Raw genomic sequence first — 17,539 nt, 5'->3', positions numbered from 1 at the left:
ATAAAAGTTTATAAGATATCAAACTTGTTTACAGTGATATAATAAAATGTTATATTAAATATCTATTTTTATACGGGGTAACAGATTAGTCAAGTTATTTTTTTTTACAAAAATACTAGGTATTCACATTTTAAGTCTTTTTATAACCAAGTTTAATCAAGTCGTTTAAAAAAAAAAATCAGCGCTACTTTCTCTTTTTAACGATTGTCGCTGCATCTTCTTCTTACATTTCTTCCTTCTTTCTTTTTTGACTGGAGTAACGTATCGTTTTTGTCTCCAACGTTTGGGGTAAATCTTATTTGTATCCCTAACGTTTAAATCGTCTTATTTGTATCCCTAACGTTTGTAAAAGTGATTCAATGTTATTCTGCCGTCAATTACACATCATGAGCGCTTTAGTTTGAGTTTTAAAAATCTCTTCTTGAAGTTAGAATACAAATGTCTGAGATAGAATCGATGATCTACTCCGAAAAATAGCTCATCAAATGTTGAAACTAATTCCTACAATATTTACATATTTCACTTTTCTACAGACATAATTGAATCTAAACACAAATAGTGGGTATAATATTGAGACCTAATTGAGAATGAATACATCCAAGTGAGAATAATTAAAAAATATAATCTGATTTGTTAGTATAATTGATAGTAGAATAACATTGAATCACTTTTATAAATGTTAAGGATACAAATAGGACGATTTAAACGTTAGAGACACAAATAGGACTTACCCCAAACGTTGGGGACAAAATCGATACTTTACTCTTTTCAACTGCTATCGCCGTCGTCATCGTTGCTGTCACCACAACTATTGTTGTTAATTTCCTTCTATTTTATTCTTCTTCTTGATGTTGTTGTTAATTTTTTTCTCATCATTCTCTTTTATTATCATTATCATCGTTTCCATCATCTTCATCTTCTTCTTCATTTATAAATGTTCAGAAACTAGAGTACAAAAATTTTGATGCACAACACATAAATTTTGATATATAACACAAAAAGTTTATAAGGACCATATACCCAAAACATTGACACCCAATCAATAAAATACACATAACACATAAATTTGCATGACTAGCACAAAATCTTATTGTATAGTATAGAATTTATGTGCAGGATAAAATTTGTTGGAGGACTACATCCTTAAAACATTCATTCACCCAACTAACAAAAGATATTGGCACTAAAAATGTGTTATGTGTAAAAATATTTGTACTACATCGATAAGTTTGTGTTATATGTAAAATTTTGTGTGTTCTATTTCGAAAATGTGTGTGCTATATCAATAAATTTTTGTGTTCTTCAACAAAAATTTGTGTGCTGCAAAAAGTACAAAAAAAAAGAGTACTGATATATGCATGCATTTTTCGTTAGACTTTACACTAACTTAGTTGGACTTAGTTACAAAAAAATTTGTACATATGGCATCACTCTTTTTTTTATGTGGTGATAATATTTTTTAAAAAATATTATTAAAATTAAAGTAATGCTCTTTTAATATTTAAAAACACTTTAATTTAAAAATAAAAGTAAGAGAGAAAGACTTATGATAATAGTTTTGAAATAATTAACCGTGACATAACCATAAGCAGTGTTGTAAGAACCAAATCTGATTGACTGGTTTGATCGAAAAATTAGTGAATCGGATCTTTAATCGTTCCAGTCCAATAATATGATCATTTAAGAATTAGAACCGGTAAGAATCGTTCAAAATCGGCGAAAACCAGTCAAAATCAGTAAAAACCGATAGAAAATCAGTCCAACTGAACCATTTTATAAAAAATTCTATAATTGTTGAAAATGTGGCTTCAACCTGGTCCTCTTTGTTATTGTATGTCCCCTTGTCACTAAACTAAGTTATTTCTTGTTATTTTTATGCTAACTATTAATTATATAATAAAAATATATAATAATTTTTTAATATTATTTTAATTTTATACTCATTTATATTTAAATTAATTATATTTTTTATTATTCATAATTATTAATATAAATGTTATTAAACATATATAAATAAAAATATCAAATTTTTTTATTAGTTACAATATCATTATTTTTTTATGATTATATGATATTATTAAATATTATTTTTTAATAAAAATTATATAATAAATATAAACTAATTAGTTAATTAGTTATTACAATAAAAAATAGTTACCTTAGTATGAAAATAAAAATTAAAAAATTTTTATTATGACAAATACTAAAATTTTATATATTTATTTAATGATAACTGAATTATAACTTATTAATTATAATTTGTTAAAATTTAATTTTTTTAAAATATTAGTAAAAATATCTATTTTAAATTTTAATTTTCGACTTTTGATTATTTTATATTTTTTATTTATATAAAACTGATTTTATTGGTTTAACTAGTAATTTATTGATTAAACCAATAAATTAATGAACCAATAACCTAATCAATTCTATTTACAACTATGACAAAAGCCATATAACCATAAGCGAAACTACTCAATGAGTCAATGTTATACAATTCCATATAGATGGTTGAATTTAATAAATGAACAATTAAAATTTTGGAAGTAGAAAATTATTTTGGTTTTGGATAAAGTATTAATTTAGTTTTAATAATTTAAATATTTTATTTTAATTTAAAAAATTTTTAAACAAATTTAATATTGTCTTACTGTTAAATTTGACTCAAATAATTAATAATTTTTTTATATCATTAATTATATTAGGTTTAAATATGGTTATTGTTCATATTAAATTTAACTATGAGACAATATTAGATTTATTTAAAATTTTTTAAAACTGAAATAAAATTCTCAAAATATTAAGAACGAAATTAAAATATTTAACCTAAACCTTAAAAATCCAAAATAGTATTTTACGTTTTTGGAATACTAAACACAGATAACAAACCAAATTCTTTTTTCGTTATAAAAAGTATAAATCATTACATATGCATACCACAATATTATTCTTTTGAAAAATTTTTAAATATTTCTAAAATTCTAATATTTCAGTTATTTTAATAGTTCATTTTAATTAATATGTATTATATATATTTTTATAATAAATTCAATCACTAAAATTACTAAAATACTAATATTTCAAAATACCTTAAATACTTCCTATCTTTTTAACTTTGAAGCCCGGGAACAATTAGTGGAATCAATGGCTATAAAGGCTCAGGACGTCATGGGTTAAACCACAAAGCTAAAGAGACTGCTTCATTTCCTCGACAGATGCGCAGTGCCGGACTGCCGGAAGCATCACAAAATTGAGTGGATTTCCTATCTAGATTAGTAAGAATAGAGCGGTTCTTGAGAATAATATAGAATACGTTTTTGGAGTTATGAACAGAGTACAGAATATAAGCCACATTTTTGGAGTTATGAGAATAGATATATGCAATATATGGGCCGTCAAAATAGAATAAATTTGTTGGGGCCGGGTACATTTAACACTTTAAATGCGTAAGGGTTTTTGACTTTTTTCCCCTAAAGTAGATTCATAAAATTAGGGTTGCACATAGATCGGATAATATTCGCATATCTGCGGTAATTATCCGCATCCGATCCGAATTTTGCGAATATTATCCGATTCGCAGAGCAATCGGATCGGATTGCGGATTTGGCAGCGATATCCGCGGATCCGATCCACAAATTTGCATATCCGCACATCACATATAAATAACATAGTTTAAGAAAATAAACCCTAATGTGATATGAATTTTAGTGTGTTATTTATGAATTTTATGATATTTTGTTTTTAATTTTTTATGTTGTACTTCAACTTAGAATAATTAAACTTAAATCTTGTGTTATTATTTTGTTTTTGTTATTCAAAAAAACTATTATTGATAATATTTTAGGAGTAAATAGGTTTAAACAAATAAAAAATAAATTTTTTAGATTTTTTTTTTTATAAAAACAGTCAAATAGAATCTTAAAATAAATTTTTTTTAATTATGCGGATATACCCGATATCCGATCCGATCTGATCCGCAGGTATGCGGATCGGATCCGCAAGTATGCGGATCGGATCCGCATACGGGATCCGGCCTAAAGAAAAGCATACGATCCGATCCGATAAATGCAGTGCGGATCAGATAAAATTTTAGACTATATCCAATCCGATCCTATCCATGTGCAACCCTACATAAAATGAGATGCTTAATGGATTCAGATTCGATTAGTCCGTGAACTGAACGAGTTAGTCCGCGAAATATATGCTTAATGCGCGTGCTGGTAATGCCGAAAACAAACGAATTAAAGGTAAAGGAGAGTATTCAGTGATTATTGAGCATCGTCAATCGGCTAAAGGAGACGCTGACACGCCATCAAGTGTACGAATGCCGTATAAAATAGGTCCTCCTAAGTAGAAACTAATCCAAAAAATTTTATAAGTAAAGACAAAATATATATAGTATAATTGACTCCCCATACTCAATTAAGAGGTTGCGGGTTTGAGTTTTCTATCTTCTAAATTTTGCCAATGAGTAATAACTCAAATAGCATAATCTCTCATACTCAATTAAGAGGTTGCGGGTTCGAGTCTCATATCTTTGGTAAAAAAAAATAATAATAATAATTTTTATAATTATATTATAATATTATAAAATATGATTATTTTTTAAATTAATTTATTAAGAAATTAAAATAATAAAATAATAATTTAAAATAATAAATAATTTAAAAATTTATTTTTTTAATATTATATTTTAAAAAAGTTGAATAAATTTTTTATTGGTAATACAATTAAATATTTTTCTTTTTATATATGTCACTAAATAATTAAGTAAATTGCGAAGCTGACTCTCTATGATGTTTATAGTAGAAAAAGTTCTTTCAACTGATGCAGTTGCTACGAGCAAAACTAAATTTAATTTCAAAAGAAGAAACACTAATGGATAAACAATATTTTTTTGAGTTCCAATCAATTTTTTAAAAAGAGAACCAATCCCATTTAAGTTTGAGAATTGATCATCAGAATGCACATCTAATATGAAGTTCTCAAGTTGACTATCAAGTGCTAAAAGTTGAGTAGAAGAAAATTCTAATGAATAGAATTGAGCTAACTGGATCAACTTCTCCTTATCCAACGCAAAAAATGAGTGTCTTGGATTCAGACAAACTATAGAAAGAAGCAATTCATTATTCACCTATAATAGATTGTTGAGTTCTTAAAGTTGTCTATCAACTACTTAATAGAATATCTCAACTTGAAAATGATGCAAATTTGAGATCATTTGAGATTTGCGTCTTGATCTTCTTTGTGACACAAATATATCATCCATTTTTGGAACAGTAATATTATGTTTGTCATAAAATAATGAGACTTCGTCAAGTAAAAGAGACCAACCATCATCTCTTATAGTTTACAACCGTTACTTAGACACTTTAACCAATGTATAACATTTATAATGTCTTGGTCATTCCTTTGTAACACTTGAGATAATTCATTAGTAACTCCCAAGATATTTTTCATCAAGTGCAAGTTAGAGTTAATACTCAAAATGGTCCCTGAAATTTGACCCGCGACTTAATTTAGCCCTCAAGGTTTCAATTGACTCTAATTGTACCCTAAAATTTTGACACGTGCCTCAATTTGGCCCTTCCATCATTTTCCATTACCGGAAAGCTGACCTAGCAATTTTAGTTGACACTTGGCACTGTAACAGTTAGATGACGTGGCCAAATATTTTAAGGCATCAATTTAACCCCTAACAATTTGAAATAAAACCTAGCAGCCCCAATTTTCTTAAATCGTACTAGTCTCTCCAAGAGTTGAGAAGGATGTTGGGTAGCAGCAGCCAAGAATTAGGTAGTTCTAGTAGAGCTCGTTCGCATGGTGGTTGGGTGAAGAACGCACACCGTGACAGAGATGAAAATGTTTCACACTGGTGCGGTTGTGGATTGCATCCTATTCTTCAATGGTCTAGGACAGATTCCAATGCAGAGAGATCATTTTATGAATTCCCTAACTATAATGTGAGTTAGTTGAATTGTTACAACTTGATTATGTGTCTCATTTCTCAAATTCTTCTTGGTTTTGTAGTTGCTCTTCCTCTCAATTTTTTTTTAGATTTTTGGTATTGTAGACTACCGGTAAGAGATGGTGAGGCTTTTTTAAATAGGCAGATGTTGAAGAAGAAGAAGCCATAGTTGGGAGAAATAAAACTCGAGTTAGTGAAGATCATGGAAAAATTTTTTGGGATGAAAAATTAGTGCAGTTGAAGCTGAAATTAGAATCTTAAGAATGTGGAATATTATGTTGTCTGTGTTTGTCATTATTTTTGGACTTGTGATTGTAGCTTATGGATTAGGTGGAATGAAATATATGTAAATGTGATATCAATTATGTGAATGAAATATTGTTATGTATTTGATTTTTTTTTCATGGACCTAGAAGTTGATGACAAAATAGAAATGGAATTTTATGTTCTTTTGGGTAATGATGTATCCTGTGAAAGTGGTATAAAACTGAGATTATATGAAAGAGGTATAAAATTTTACAAAATAAGTTATAAAAAAACAAAAGATAGTGATTTATTTAATAATTCATAGCGATTAATAATTGTCATCAGTGATAAGCAGCAATAGCAATAGCAGTATTTGTAACACACCACTACATAACACAGTTTTAGAATATCCTAAGCCAAAATAGATTACCCTACATAACAGAGTCTCAAAATATCAAAAGAGCATAATTTTATCAAATTCTCTCTACAAAATATGTCCTACACAACTTCTAATCAACATTGCAAATCGCATTCTATTTTTTTGTTGGTTATTTGTAGCTCGGGATGGGGACGAATTTCATAAACTTTGCCAAGCGTGCAGCTGTCCCAGAACTTGCTCCTTGCATTGAGTCCATCTTGAAAGTTGTTTTTCTCTTAGATAGCAGCTTCTCAGACCTTGTCACTTGTTGTGGAGGTGGAGGTGGAGGTGGATCTGATGGAAGGACCTAATATGATTTTTAATAGAATTAAAAACCAATACAACCCAATTAAAAGATATCAATATATAATCAAAGAATCCCGTTAGGGAAATAATGAAATATCTTTACAATGGCTACAATGGGCTTTAGAATTGGCCCAATAGAATAAAAACACCCCCTTCCCACACCAAACCCTAATTTTAACTATTCAGGTTTTAACCATCCTTCCTCCACCCACCCACACCCCCCAAATTCGAAAATACAGTAGCACACACCCCAACCATCGGTGTTCCAACAGAACCTCCCGTGGTAGTCCACAACAAACTGCACATCTGGCGCCACCCACACACTCCTTCCGCAAGAATCAAGGTCGACCATTCACGGTGGTCGCACGCTGCTCCCCTCTTCCCGTGCGCTGCTCCCCTCTTCCCGCGCGCCCTCCTCACACTACCATCGAACGTTGACGTCGCCGAGAAGCTCCCGGTAGCCGTCGCCGCGCCGCCAACCGTACGCGTCCGGGGTCGCACTCCATCGCACCTGACCCAGCGCTGACCCCTAGAGCTTCTTCGTGCCGCCGCTGTTTTCGCGTGAACGCCCTCGACGCCGTGGTTTCCCCCTCCTGCTCGCTGCTGCCAAAGGTTAGTTGCTTGTTGGTTGTTTATTTCATGAATAGTTGTTCATGCGAAGGATTTAGTTGATGGTTGATTGAAATGGGTGTGTTGCATCTGCCTGAAGGTGTATATGTTTGATTTATTGCACTGATTTGGAAGAAAACTTATTGTGGTTGGTGCTGATTTTCTGGTTTTTAACCACTATTGTTTATGTACTTTTTTTATTTGGGTTATGTTTGTCCAAGCAGAAAAGCTCCTGGTTGCTGTCGCCGCGCCGCCAAACTTTCGCACCCGGCATCATACTCTTTCGCACCGGACCCAACGGTGACCGCCTCCCTCATCGCTGCTTCAATAGGTTAGTTGATGGCTATGGATTTATTTGAAAAATAGATGTTTATTCAACAGCTTTGGTTAAGTTACTGGATTTTTCTTCTTCTATACACCATTTTATTATTTGAATAATTTGTTAGATGTTTATTATCAATTGTAGTGGATGTTCAATATACTATGTATGCGGATGTTCATTTATTCTGTGTTGGAATTGAGTTTCACTCTATTTTATTGGTTAAAGTGAAAGCAATCATTTAGTTATGCTTTGATGAATTTAAGATTTTCTTCTCAACCCTATTTACTTTTCACTAGGTTGAAAAGTAAAAGGTTTTTGGTATTGAAACCTAAAAATTTTGATATTTGAATTGGCCATTTCATGAGTTTAATGCTGCCAAATAAGAAACCAAACATGTCTATTATTTTGTAGTTTCTATGCTTAGTGGAGCATCATGGCTTGCGCATAACTGTTGGTGATGCACGGTTCTGCAAGCCATTGGATTGTTTCCTCATGGTTCTTCCAGATCGTTATATTGACCACGGATCGCCTACTGTTCAGTTGTCTAAAGCTGGCCTTGCTCCAACTCAGATAGCAACAACTGTGTTGAACACACTTGGACAGACAAGGGAGGCACTAGAGGTTATGTCATAAAAAGAGAAATATCAAGAGGGGTTAAATTTTTACTCCCCACAATATACACATGTTAACGATATAAATCACCTTGTGTAACACAAACAAGGTACTATTAGAATGTGAATTATGTAAATGTTAGTAACAATGTAGTTATATCAAATAGTAGTATCAGATGGTTGCAACTTGCAAGGAAGAAATAATGTCAATTTTTCGATGCTATTTGCTGAGGAAGTTGGTTCATGAAATGACCAAATTTAAAATGGTTTTTCTTTTAGATCGTTTATTACAAACTCAATCTAAAATTGGGAGAATATACAAAATGGCATTTTACATGGCATTTTTGCTTGATCTCTCTCATTCTTATCTTTTCTGTTTTGCAAATTTGAGACCTCTCTATCTATCACTTACCTGATCATGTTAAAAACATTGATTACTAATAATTCATTGCTTAATTTTTTTACTTTGTATTTAACTATACTTTTTAAATTGCATACTTTCCAATCAAATAAATACCCACTTAAGAATAAAAATAATCATCTACATACCTAATTAATTGAACATCCAACATATTTTAATTGTATGTACTTAAATTCAATCCAATCAACTAAACATCCACTTAAAAATGAAAATAATCATCCGCATACCTAGTAAAATGAACATCTGGCATATTTTAATTTAAAAATATGATTTGGAATTGACCATTTCACTAGTGATCAATGATCATGTATTCCAGTTAGTCAGCAATAGCAAGGTAACTATTTTGTGACAAAACTAACTTATTCTTTTTGTTTAATGCATTTTATTATTCTATTATTTCTTTGGGTTTTAAAGGGTAAAAATTAATTACTTAATCTTTCATTTTCTCATTATTGTTACCTTTCTTGCATTGATGAGACGAATATATTATACTTTAAAAAGGATTACAACCATCTGAATGATGCAAATATATGAACCACATACATGGATGTAGGTTAATTTAGAAAAATATTAAAATCAAATGTGAGTTCACTCTTATTTAATCTTTGTCACAATTTAATTTACACCACTATCTATAAAATTTATATATATTGAGAATGATAAAGTTTTCTAGTTACTCTTTCTAACGAGTAAAAGATTAATTTAATTTTAATACATTTTCAATGTAAATTAGTTTTATGCATATATCTAACTATTGTTGCTACTATTTTACTTTGATTGCGTGAATAATTATCTAAAAAAATATATATAATTGGTCAATTACGTAAAACGTTTTACACAATCAGTGCATCAAAATTAAATTACTTAACGATATAAGAAATTTTGCTTTTTATATATTCACATAAGGTACACAATAATTAATTAAGACAAAAAACCATACATCCACCTGAAAATGAAAATAACCATTCGAATACCAATTAAACTAAACATTCAGTATAATTTAATTGTATCTAGTTGAATTTAATACTAACAACCAAACATCCACTTAACAAAAAAATAACCATCTGTATACCTAATAAAATAAACATCCTTCATAATTTAATTGTATTTACTTGAATCCAATCCAACCAACTAAATACTTAATAATTGTATTCCAAATCTCTGACATTCTTCATAATTTTCTGAGGAAGAATTACAGAAGAAGTTGATATCTGAGATAGAAGAAAAAGGTAGCATCCCTAATAATGGAGGAAAAAAAATAATCCAATACAAATTAACTTATGTGAGAAAATTAATTTGGTTAGTGCAACAACCACCATGCCTATTGAGTATAGAAACTATTTTAACTCTAAAGGTGCATACAAATTATGAAATTAAGTCTTATGGCCATCACTAACAATAATGTAGTTAATTTTAAAGAACATTGTGTTTGAGATTTTACATCTTCTATAGTTAAATAACAGAAAAAAATAATGACCAAGTCTAAACAAAATGCACAACACTAACACTTTATGTTATTATTATGTTAATATAATCGACACATGCACAAAAATGGCTCTAATAAACTGATCCATTGTGCCGGAAGCATCACCACCACCATAGAAAGTGGCATGTCCACCCTGCCAACCACCACCATAGTCAGCAATGGCACCTTCAAGGTTGATAACAATAAGTAAAACAATGAGAGTAACTAGAAGTGCAGTTTGTGTATAACCTTGTGGTGATGAATGACGATATCGGAGGGTGAACCGTCGCCGGCTGGGGGGGAATCTTCTCCAACTGGGACGTCCATGGCTACACGAACAAAGCAACTCTTGTGACGGTGTTGCACGGTCCTTCGCGGTGCGCACGACAGTGTCTCCCGGGGCTATGCGCAATGGCAGCTGTTGCGGGTTGCGTGGTGACACCGTTGAGAGAAGGTGCAAATTTCCGAGAAGCAATTCCCTGTAAATGGGGGGAGAGGGTTGGCAGTTTTTAATTTAGCATTGTTGATGGTATGGAATCCTTATTTGGGTTGAATTTGAAATTTGAAATAAATAATAATTAATTACTTTAATTATCATTTGATTTTAATTACAAAAAATATCCCCATTGTACACATTGTATAGCAACTACATTGGCTCTTCATACTTTTTCATAATCAAATAGCATCAATCAATTGGATCCAACCATCATTTAATCGTGTATGATAAACCAATATAAACTAGTCAACATTTAATCAAATATTAGAAACCAATTACTATCTGTTCTTGAGTTTTTGGCTGAGTAAGTGGGTTGGGTGAGTACAATCTCTAAAGCTTGTACATCGTCAATAGCATGAAGTGGTGCTAATAGAGCATTTCCATTAACCTCAGCAGCTTGTGTGTCAGCAGTAGTAGCATTTGTTGGGTCTGTATTCTCTCCAGCCTTCAAACCTTCTTCTTTTGCTACAATGGCTGCTGCTGCATTAGTAAGGGCACTTGCAAGGTCATCAGCCTTCCTGTGAGCGCAACTCCTCTTGGTATGCCCTCTCGTACCACAGTAAGTACACATGAATTTCTTGTATTTCCTCTCTAACTTGGTTGAAGTTTTTGACTTCTTAACACTAGAGGACTCTTCATCAGCGTTCTTCCTTCTTTTTTTGGTTATTGACCCCAGCTTTCTCCTCATTTTGGGTGCATGAGGCCTATTGTGTTGACTTCTATCCTAAAATCACTAGTTAAACAAATATTTAATGACAACACTTAAATATATAAACTAGCCACTATCTATTCTAAAATCACTAGTTAAATAAACAACAACACTTAAATATATAAACCAGTCACTATCTATTCCAAAATTTATTTAATCAAACAGTATAAATAAATAGAGACCAATTACCAGAGACCAATCACTAGTTAAACAATGAACAACACTTAAATTAAATACAAACCAGTCACTATCTATTCCAAAATATGTTTCATCAAATGATATAAACAAATAGAAATCAGTAGTTTATAATAACTTTATTACCTATTGTTTGCCAAAATTTACAAGTGAAGATGCTCTTTCCTAAATCAACAGTCATGTTGGTAGGCCAACCGTGGATCTCAAATCTTTGATACTCTTCATCTTCATTCTAAATCGGTGTCTATTTTGAGATTCTTTCCAGATTTTCTGCAATCTACTATGCTGTATTGGGTGTGGACTTAGTTGTATTTGATGTGGACTTGGGCTTAGGTGCTAGTTTGGGTATACGTGTGGGCTTATGTGTCTCCTTAGGTACGGGCTTAGGTGCTGGTTTTGGTTGGGGTGTCTCGTTCGATGGGGGGTTGGAAGCAGATTGAGATGGGGGATTAGATGCTGCATTGGAAGGGCCTTCAGTTGTGGAGTCGATGGCTGATTTGCTATGGGTTGTAGTAAATTCAGGTGCTTTAGGATTGGTTTCTTCAGAAAAAATGGTTAATGCATCATTTTTTGGGCTACGTGTGGTCTCTTTGACATCCTTGTCTACACCAGTGACATTGGGTGTTAACTCTATCAATTCAGGTGCTTCATCTATCATGGGTTGAGAAACTCCATGCTCATAGTATATGTGTACTCTTCCATCATTATTCTTTGCATAGAAGCACATCTCTACCAGCTCCTTGTCATGACTTAGTGCTCACAGTTCACTCTTCATAGGTCTACCAGGAACAAGCCACCAACACTCAATCATGTTATCATAAGCTAGGACCTTGTAGTAATCTCTCAGTGAAAATACGTCTAGTACATTCTCATTCAGCCCAGTCAACTCATCAGTGTGATCATTGTCATAAACCAAATTGCCATTTGGTTTGGTGAAAAAACTACCTCCATAATAATACAAATCGTTATACTTTCATCCATCTACAAATAAGATTCAAAAAGACATAATGGTTAAAAACAACACTAATTTCAATATATTGAAAATAGTAATATAGATTACAGACAATTCAATTGGGCTCTAGTTCCAATATATTGAATAGGTTATTCGATCAAAAGTGTTTTGGCAACCATTAAAAAAAGATGTGTTAAAACTTGAATTTTAGAGTAGACTATTTTGTTAAAGGTGTCTAGTTTAAATCTAATATGTCTCATGCAATCCTTTCTCATTCCAACGCAAATTAATTCTACCAAGACCAATTTTCTATAATAATAAGAACTCTCACTACTGATTTCACCAGATTTCTGTTATGTATAGTAATTATATTCATTTTACATTGCTCTAATCATTTAAAATGACAAACTTATACGAGAATTCTGGTTGCTATAGTAATACAATTGTCTAAATATATGTAATTATACAGTTATACTATTAGAGAAATATGAAGGAATAAGAATCTCATTTAAATTGATCAAGGAGTAATACAATTGTTCTAACAATGGTTGCTCTGGGGAATAAATATATGTAATTTCAACCGAAAAATACTAGACAGATAATTAAATTAAAATGGGATATGAAGGAGTAAGATTGTCATTTTAAAATAGAATATGAAGAATCAATGACTACTCAAACGGATAGAGAATTAAAAGATTCAGTTGATCACAGCCACATACATACAAAAAATTAAACCTTAGCATACAAGAACTCTACCAACATCAATAACCATAACCAACCAAAGTCCCCCAAAGTTTCACTGATGAAGTAGAGCGAAAAAAATGAAAAACAAACATCAACCAATATTTTGCAAAAAACAGAATATGGTATGTTGAGAGCAACAATTTTATTACTAACCTGTTTTTGAAGAGATGGTGATTCCCAGGTAATTAGTCTTCACAATAGGGGACGAAACAAGTAAGAAAAGTTTCAAACTTCAGTCACAGTGACAGCCATGGTTCTTCTCTGAGGGTACGTTGATGAGCGGATATTTTATACGCTTTTTGGGGTTAATTTCATATAGTTTTTAGTATGATTTGGTTAATTTTTAGTATATTTTCATTAGTTTTTAGGCAAAATTCATATTTTTGAACTTTACTATGAGTTTGTGTGTTTTTCTGTAATTTCAGGTACTTTCTGGCTGAAATTGAGGGAGCTGAGCAAAAATCCGATTCAGGCTGAAAAAGGACTGCTGATGCTATTGGATTCTGACCTCTCAACACTCGGAATGGATTTTCTGGAGCTACAGGAGTACAATTGGCACGCTTCTAATTGCGTTGGAAAGTAGACATCCAGGGCTTTTCAGCAATATATAATAGTTCATACTTTGCTCAAGGATAGACGACGTAAACTGGCGTTCAACACCAGTTCCATGTTGCAGTCTGGCGTCCAGCGCCAGAAATAGGTTACAAGTTGGAGTTCAACGCCAGAAACAGGTTACGACCTGGCGTTGAATGCCCAAAACAGCCCAGACACGTGAGAAGCTTAAGTCTCAGCCCCAGCACATACCAAGTGGGCCCCAGAAGTAGATTTCTGCACTATCTATCATACTTTACTCATTTTCTGTAAACCTAGGTTACTAGTTTAGTATTTAAACAACTTTTAGAGATTTATTTTGTACCTCATGACATTTTAGATCTGAACTTTGTACTCTTTGACGACATGAGTCTTTAAACTCCGTTGTTGGGGGTGAGGAGCTCTGCTGTGTTTCGATGAATTAATGCAACTATTTCTGTTTTCCATTCAAACATGCGTGTTCCTATCTAAGATATTCATTCGCACTTAATTATAGAGAAGGTGATGATCCGTGACACTCATCACCTTCCTCAATCCATGAATGTGTGTCTGACAACCACCTCCGTTCTACATCAGATTGAATGAGTATCTCTTAGATTCCTTAATCAGAATATATGTGGTATAAGCTAGATTGATGGCGGCATTCATGAGAATCCGAAAAGTCTAAACCTTGTCTATGGTATTTCGAGTAGAATTCTGGGATTGGATGGCTGTGACGAGCTTCAAACTCGCGAGTGTTGGGCGCAGTGACAGACGCAAAAGGATCAATGGATCCTATTCCAGCATGAGTGGGAACCGACAGATGATTAGCCGTGTAGTGACAGCGCACGTTGACCCTTTTCACTGAGAGGACAGATGGTAGCCATTGACAATGGTGATCCACCAACACACAGCTTGCCATGGAAGGAACTTTGCACTTTTGCATGCATGAGGGAAGAGGAATACAAGAGAAAAGCTGAAATTCAGAAGACAAAGCATCTCCAAAACCCCAACATATTCTCCATTACTGCATAACAAGTAACCTTTAATTCATGCTCTCTTGTTCATTTGCAAGTCAACTGATAACCACAAATTAATATCCTGACTAAGAGTTGCAAGATAACCATTGCTTGCTTCAAACCAACAATCTCTGTGGGATCGACCCTTACTCACGTAAGGTATTACTTGGACGACCCAGTGTACTTGCTGGTTAGTGATACGAGTTGTGAAAAGTGTGATTCACAATTCGTGCACCAAGTTTTTGGCGCCGTTGCCGGGTATTGTTCGAGTTTGGACAACTGACGGTTTATTTTGTTGCTTAGATTAGGAAAAAAATTTTTTTCTTTTAAAATCCTTATTTTCTCTTTTTAAATTTTTTTTTCGAAAATTTTATAAACTGATAATTGAGTTTTTCTGTTTGAGTTTAGTTTCATATTTTAAGTTTGGTGTCAATTGCATGTTTTTATATTCTTTTAAAATTTTCGAAATTTGTGTTCCTTGTCCTTTCTTCGTCTTCAAGTTGTTCTTGTTTATTTTTCTTGTTTGATCTTTAGTTTTTCTTGTTCTGTCTCTTTTCTTGTTTTTCTTGTACCTTTTCAAAACATTAGTTTTCGAAAAAAAAAACTCATTCTTAGTTATTTAAAAATACTTCTTCAAAACAAGTGTTACATTTACTGCCCAATTGGCTAGAGCATTGGTCTATGTTCTTGGTAATTGGGTATCTTCTTTTTAAATTCTTTTTTTTTAAAAATAAATTTTCTTTGATTAAATCTTGTGCCAAACTTTAAGTTTGGTATTTTCTTGTTGATTTTTCTTTGGTTTTCGAAAATTTTGTTTTGGTTTTCTAAAAATTTTAAGTTTGGTGTTCTACCTTCATGTTCTTGTTGTTCTTGTGATTCTTCGAAGTGTTCTTGAGTCTTCCTTGTGTTTTGATCTTAAAATTTTTAAGTTTGGTGTTCCTTGGTGTTTTTCCTCCAAAATTTTCGAAAACAAGGAGCATTAGATCCAAAAATTTTAAGTTGTGTGTCTTTTATGTGTTTTTCTCTTTCATCATAAAATTCAAAAATAAAAAATATATCTTTTCTTCATTCCACTCATAATTTTTGAAAAATTAGCATTAAATTAGTCATCAAATTTAAAAATTATATCTTTTTCAAATCATATCTTTTCCAATCAAATCCTTTCAATCATATCTTTTTCAAAACTTCCTAACCATTTTTCTTCTTTCTCTCTCTTCATTTTTCGAAAATCTTTACCCATTTTTATTTATTTTATTTTAATTTATTTTATTCTCGAAATAAATAAATATCTCTATTTTACATCATCTCCCTTTCTCCATCATGGATCTAAGTAGAAATGAACAGTCCAGAAGGACTCTGGGGTCATATGCCAACCCCACTACTGCTTCATATGAGAGCAGTATCTGTATACCCTCCATTGGAGTCAGTAGCTTTGAGTTGAATCCTCAGCTCATTATCATAGTGCAGCAAAGTTGCCAGTATTCTGGTCTTCCTCAGGAAAAACCTACAGAGTTTCTGGCACAGTTTTTACAGATTGCTGACACAGTACATGATAAAGAAGTAGATCAGGATGTCTACAGACTATTACTGTTTCCATTTGTTGTAAAAGATTAAGCTAAGAGGTGGTTAAATAACCAACCTAAAGCTAGCATAAAGACATAGAAGCAGCTGTCAGAAAAATTCCTAAATCAATACTTCCCTCCCAAATGGATGACACAGCTAAGGCTGGACATCCAAGGCTTTAAACAAGGAGATAATGAATCTCTTTATGATGCTTGGGAGAGATACAGAGAGATGCTAAGAAAATGCCCCTCTGAAATGTTTTCAGAATGGGTGCAGTTAGGCATCTTCTATTATGGGCTTACAGAGAAAGCTCAGACTTCTCTAGACCACTCAACTGGTGGATCTATACATATGAGAAAGATAATTGAAGAAGCTCAAGAGCTCATTGATACAGTTGCCAGAAATCAGCATCTGTACCTAAGCAGTGAACCTTCCATGAAAGAAGAGGCTAGAACAGTGACTGTTGAACTGAGTCCTGCAGAACAAGCTACTGAATTCAATCAGCAATTGGATTTTCTAACAAAACAGTTAGCCGAATTCAAGGAGAGACTACAAGAGACAGAATAGCTAATATAAATATGGAAGTACAATTAAAGCAAACAAAGCAGCAGCTGTCAAAACAAATAGCAGAAGAGTGCCAAGCAGTTCAATTGAGAAGTGGGAAAATATTAGATGCCCCACCTCAAGGTAGCAGGAAGCCAAGAAATGAGAAAACTATCCAAAATCCATCTGAGGACAGTAAGAGCCCTTAGAGGAATAATTCTGGCAATCAAACGCCAGAAATTGGGTGGAAAGCTAGCGTTGAACGCCCAAACCATGCTCAGTCCTGGCGTTCAACGCCAAAAACAAGCAAGGAATTGGCGTTGAATGCCCAAAAGAAGCACAGTTCTGGCGTTCAGACGCCAGGAACAGGTGAGAAGTTGGC

General features: G+C 32.6%; 1 long non-coding RNA gene across 1 annotated transcript; it reads left to right on the top strand.

Moving 5' to 3' along the window:
- Positions 1-7,176: 7,176 nt before the first annotated feature.
- LOC110272327 (uncharacterized) lies at positions 7,177-8,399 on the top strand. The gene is made up of 3 exons (XR_002363540.2): positions 7,177-7,550; positions 7,772-7,878; positions 8,281-8,399. It is a non-coding gene; the product is annotated as an uncharacterized LOC110272327 (long non-coding RNA).
- Positions 8,400-17,539: the final 9,140 nt, after the last annotated feature.

Source organism: Arachis ipaensis, chromosome B5 (genome assembly GCF_059453495.1).
Source record: "Arachis ipaensis isolate K30076 ecotype BB chromosome B5, ASM5945349v1, whole genome shotgun sequence".
NCBI classification, from domain to species: Eukaryota; Viridiplantae; Streptophyta; class Magnoliopsida; order Fabales; family Fabaceae; genus Arachis; species Arachis ipaensis.
The sequence above is the reverse complement of the archived record's forward strand: the minus strand, read 5'-3'. Positions and strand labels throughout refer to the sequence as shown.